Source organism: Parasteatoda tepidariorum, chromosome 7 (genome assembly GCF_982258835.1).
Source record: "Parasteatoda tepidariorum strain Cologne lab strain chromosome 7, Ptep-v5.0, whole genome shotgun sequence".
Classification (NCBI taxonomy): Eukaryota; Metazoa; Arthropoda; class Arachnida; order Araneae; family Theridiidae; genus Parasteatoda; species Parasteatoda tepidariorum.
Window position 1 is genome coordinate 13055986 of NC_141761.1, and position 6000 is coordinate 13061985.

The 6000-nt window shown below is 26.8% G+C and overlaps 1 long non-coding RNA gene across 1 annotated transcript; it reads right to left on the reverse strand.

The window, feature by feature from the left end:
• Positions 1-1693: 1693 nt before the first annotated feature.
• LOC147806857 (uncharacterized) lies at positions 1694-5760 on the reverse strand. The gene is made up of 3 exons (XR_015435319.1): positions 5629-5760; positions 2840-2977; positions 1694-1946 (listed from the first exon to the last, which is right to left on the reverse strand). It is a non-coding gene; the product is annotated as an uncharacterized LOC147806857 (long non-coding RNA).
• Between the last annotated feature and the right edge of the window lie 240 nt (positions 5761-6000).

Sequence of the window (6000 nt, forward strand, 5' to 3'; positions counted from 1 at the left end):
AGAATTTCGACTAAAAGATCTTTTTTACAGCCGTTCGAAAATTAGTTTTTACTTTGAAGTGACCTTTGAAACAAAATTTTTATAAAACTTTAATATAAATCACTTTTAATTACTAAACATAAAATTTCCAGTTGAATTACCAATTTTTAAGGCAGTTACTATTCAGTCCAATCCCAATTATAATTTTACTCAAAAGTTCACTGTTGTGCTCTTATACTTATTCTACTACTGAAGCAACGAATTAGTGTTATATGGTTAATGTTAAGATATGTTACGTGATTATTGAACAGTTAGTCATTATTTTGCTACTTCAGCAGCGAATAAGGATCATTAAAAGTCATAAATTTGTCATAGACAAAATGCAATTTATCTTTTATTTACCATGAGTAATTTGACTGGACTGAGTAGCTTATTACCTCTACAAAATTAGCTACTTGCTAAAATAATTTTTTTATTTTAGTTTAAAATAACAGAGACAAGAACGCATTTTGTTGGAAATTTATCTTATTAATTTTCACTTTAAACTGCAATTACACCACAATACTATAAAATCCTTGGATTTAAGCTAAATCAAAGACTAATTGCCTAGAAGTACTTATTTTAGAATTTTTTTATATTAACTCTTCCTAAAGTATGTAGACTATTAAAAATGCTTAATTTTATAATTAAATTTAAAAGTAAAAATTGTATTTAGGTTTTTACATTACTAGGCGGGGAATTAGCTTAAGAGGAAAAAATTATAATTAACTCCATTTCTTTTTAATGACAAAAAATATAGTTCAATTTTAAAGTAAACAAATTTTATTTTTATCAATGCCCTTTTGTAGTTCTATAAATTTTGTATTTAACGATGTGGTTTTAAGTTCAGTTTCTGAATTAAGTAGAACTTTAAAGGTATTCTTAGTCTGTTTTGTGCATCGAGAAAAATACCAAAATCTTACAACCAAAAATACTTAGAAAATTGCTCGAAACTTTATATTTAATTATTCATAGATTCTTTTTTTGGAATAGCACACTTTTTATCTTACATTGGAATAGCTTTTAAAAACACGCTAATAAAAAGTTGCATTCGATGCATTTAGTTTGAAAGCACTGAATTTTAAAAAAATACTTTTTCGCAATAAAAATGCTAGTTGCTTCTAATTATTGAGTCAATCTAAATTCAGATAAGTTGGGCAAAATTAACGCTTAGGTAAGACTTTCCAAAGACTAAATGATCGCCCGATGTTTCCAATCATACTAGCCTAAATGATAACTTGAAATAGACAGTAAAATATCTAAGTTAAAATCTTACAATTTTCCTGATAACTACATAAAACGTCCCACAACATCTTAATTAGAATTGAAATTTTGGCTAAGGAAAGAATTTTTCGCTAGTTTCGATATTCGGTGGTGAGGAAATCAACGTATCTGGAGATTTTATCTACATGACCGATATTTTTGTTAAAATAATTTTTGCATCGAACAGTATTTGCTTTAACCAATATTTATTTGAATGTTGTACATAATAAAGAGTTGGCCATGAAGGTTTAAAGAATGAATAGAAAATTAAAATTCATAAAAATCTGCTCTTTGGCATTCATAATATAGGAATATTACAGCCAAAATTTAAAGTAAATGTTTTTAATTACATCCTAATGTTTTAAAAAAAATTCTCTAGACTATCCATTTAAAAAAAAGGAAAGTAACAAAGATCTTAAATATCTGTATCAGTCTAGTACAATGTGTGGGCAATTAATGTGAAGTGAACAAACTAAAACAATTTCACAAAATATAAAGAGTTCATGACCTGTATAGAGTCCTTATTCAACTCGTTTCATCTGCTATTCATTTTCATGTAGTAAACCATTTTGTGCAGATTCTAGTAGAAGATTTTTCTCTTTGCATCAGAGGCTCAATTTCACGAAGTAAAGCATAGGTGAAGATTCCAATAGAAGTGGCTAATTCTAAAAAGTAAACAAATTGTCAATTTCATAATTTGAGATAAACACAAATAGAAATTTCTTTTAAAAATTACTTAAATGTTACATGAACTACTGTTTAAACCTGACGTGTACTCTTTTGCGAAATGATTCTTAAAAATAAAACTTAAAGCTTCTTAAACAACCTGTCAGTAAAATTGATGAGACTTAAATTTATGTCATTGTAAGAGAGAAAAAATTAAACACACGAAATGCAATTAAAGTACAATAATTACTATTTACTCAGAACTCTCCAAGGTACTACTTAGAAAAACCAATATTTACAATTAATAAAAGTTTAACAGTTTAAGTTTGAGACATAACTAGATTAATATATAGTATTTGAATCTGGGGTATCAAGGTTTTATATATACAATGGTACTTATATATACTTCTGTCTTCAGCCAGATTTTATTTAACTTTCTTTAAAAAAAAAATTAAAGTTTTCTCTTTGTTATTTACTGAAATCTAACTTCAACTTTCAAATTTAGATTAGTGTCTCAAATTTAATAAGAACTGTTAAAAGTAATTTTATTTTAAGATTTGTCTTAACACTGCCGCTGTTTAATTTATCAAAGTAATTAAAAAACTACGTAGTTTTATTACATAATTTCAAGTATATATATTTTAGAATTTTAATATACAAAAATCTTTTATTAAAGTTTTTTCAAATATAAAATTAGATAAAAAGCTTGCCCGAAATTGCAAGAATGATAAAAGCAAAACTTTGAAATTCCTTCGTTCAATGATTTATTTTATGAAAAAAACACTGTAAATATTCAATTCGCTTAAAATTTCATAGCCAGAATTAGAATTTCAGCCTCAAGAACTTTACTAAACAAATATTTCACAGAATATAATACAGCTAACATACACACCTTGATGCGGTGTCCTTGATGACAGAATTAATTTCTGGTTGAGTCTGTTAATCAAGAAACTGTTGATAGTCCCTTTCATGCTGTGAAATTCTCTGTTCAGCTATAGTCTGGTTTCGAAGGATAGGTTAAAAAGCTCTTCTGAAAAAAATTAGAAAAGACTCAATAGCTTAAGATTGAAATTTAAAAATCTTTGAACTGTCGCTGCCAAAATTCGTGCTTAAAAGTAATATTGACGCAAAAGATTAAATCTTTATTTTTCCCTTAAAACTTTAATTCTTAATTTTCTAAACCAAACTATGAATTATTGTATTATGTACTTTAGAGTCAGACCTCTTACAAAACAGCAACTGTTGACCCATTATACCTATAAAACACTTCAGGCATGCAGATTTCTATTAAAGTAGTTTTGATATGTTTAATTTAATTTCCTGAACTAATAATTTCTGAAAATTTAAATGTTCACGATATTTCACTTTAATGCTTTTGATTTTATAAGAAAGTTCGCCTACTCTAGTTAAAACTTCTTGAACTGGAAATTGTATAAGATTAATGTTTATGATTGTATTTTATTTAATTTTTTGAATTAAAAATATTTCGCATATACGCTGTAGTTTTTCTTTAGTTACGAATAGTTTTGTATGGCACGAAAGCTCGTATTATGAGATGTGCAGGACTACAAACGCAAGGCGATACGTTAATTTAGCAACTTTTGCATTACTAAAGTTTTAAAATGTTTCAAGCAAATACAAGACATTGAAATACAAGAGATTTAAAACATCTTTATACTTACTTTCTATTTAAAGTAATTTTTCAAATATAAAAAAATAATTCTTCTACATATAAAATTTCATTAGCTTAATTTTCTACTAGTTTCGTTTTTAACATTAAAGTAGGGCTAGAACAAAATGCCAATCTGATTCTCTGTAAAATGGAATTTAGGCTTACGGTTTGAATGAAGTTTGCTGTAAGTGCTCTCAAATGTAATAAACGCAATTTGTAAGATATTTTCAGTTTACGACAATTGCAACTAAAAGATCCTTTTCATAGTCATTAGTAAATTAGTTTTTACTTTGAAGAACTCACTGTGACTTTTGTAACAAAATTCCTACAAAAATTTCGTCATTAAGATTGTTTTTAAATAAAATTGCCCGGTTAATTTATTAACTTTTCAACACAGTTTCTATTGAGCCCAATCGCAATCATAATTTTACTTTTATTCAAAAAAGGAGTTTACTCTTATACTTATTCTACCACTGAAGCAGCGAATTAGTGTTATGGTTAATGTTAAGGTGTGTTACGTGATTACTGAATAGTTAGTCATTATTCTGTTTGAACTGAACAGTTAGTCATTATTTTGCTACTCCAGCAGCGAATAAGTATCATTAAAACTCATAAATTTGTCATAGACTTAAAATTTATCTTCAATTTACGTTAAGTACTTTGAGTAGACTGAATAGCGCACTACCTTGACAAAATTAGCTACTTGCTAAAATAATTTTTTTATTTCAGTTTAAAATTGCGTTGAAAATTCCTGAGCCAAGTGCGCATTTTGTTGACAATTTGTTTTATTAAATTTTACTTTCAACTGTAATTACACCACAACACTATAAAATCATTGGACTTAAACTCAATCAAAACACGAAGAACCCTTAAGTGCTTATATTAGAATTGCTTTTATTAACTTATTTTATTGCAAGTATATAGATTATTAAAAATGTTTAATTATCTAATTAAATTTGAAACAAAAATCGTATTTAGGTTTCTCCATTCGTATAGTCTCCATCCCTTCTGCGCTAGGAGGGACTTAAAAAAATGGTTTACTGCTAAATTAACAAAGTCCATTCATTTTTCATAACTAAAAATCAAGTTTAACATGAAAGTAAACAAATTGTATTTTTATCAATACCCTGTAACTGTTTAATTAGAGATTTCTCTACAAATTTCGAATCAAACGATGTGATTATAAGAGCTTTGTTTGAAATACTCAAAATCAGATACTTGCGAATTATTAAATACAATTTTCAAGAGAGATTTTAACCAGTTTTATTTCAGATTTTATTCTTAGAAAATTGTTTGAAACGAAAAGTCAGATTACAATCTTAAATTTCGTTAGTTATTAAATAACATTCACTACATTAAGAAAATCTGTTTTCCGTTCAATTGTTTATCACTAAAGAACTAGTTTAAATGTTTATATCTTACACAACTTCAAAAATTACTTAACTATACTGAATTTTGTATACGTTTTGCAAAAACGTAATACAAAAAGTTAATAAAAATGGAACCAGGCAAAAATTTAGAAATTAGTTTCCAGAATATCTCCCTTATCTTAAAGTTAAATCTCTTTAAAAACACGCTTATGAAGAATTACACCGAATGTGTTTAGTTTGAAAGAGCTAAATTTTAAACACTTTCTTACAATAAGAATACTAGTTGCTCCTAATTATTGAGTTAATCTAAATTTAGATAAGTTGGGCAAAATTAACAGTTAGGTAAGAATTTCCAAAAACTAAGTGATCGCCCAATGTTTCCAATCAGACTAATCTGAATGATAACTTGAAATAGACAGTAAAATATCTAAGAGTTAAAATCTTACAATTTTCTAGATGACTACATAAAACATTCAACATCTTACTTAGAGTTAAAAATTCGAGTAAGGAAAGACTTAAAAAAAAAGGAAAGTAACATTAAAGATCTTAAATATCTGGATCAGTCTAATACAATGTGTAGGCAATTAATATGAAGTGTACAAACTAAAACAATTCCACAAAATATAACGAGTTCTTGACCTGTATAGAGTCCTTATTCAACTCGTTTCATCTGCTATTCATTTTCATGTAGTAAACCATTTTGTGCAGATTCTAGTAGAAGATTTTTCTCTTTGCATCAGAGGCTCAATTTCACGAAGTAAAGCATAGGTGAAGATTCCAATAGAAGTGATGTATAAATCTGAAAGAAAACAAATTATCAAGTTCAGGATTTGTGTTAAAACAAAAAGAAATTTCATTTAAAAATTACTTAAATTTTATCTGAATAACACTTTAAACCTGACGCAAACTTTTTGAAATAAATCTTGAAAATAAAACTAATGGCTTCTTAAACAACTTTTCACTAAATTTGATCGGACTTAAAAATTTTCCTTTTAAGAAATTCTCTAACTG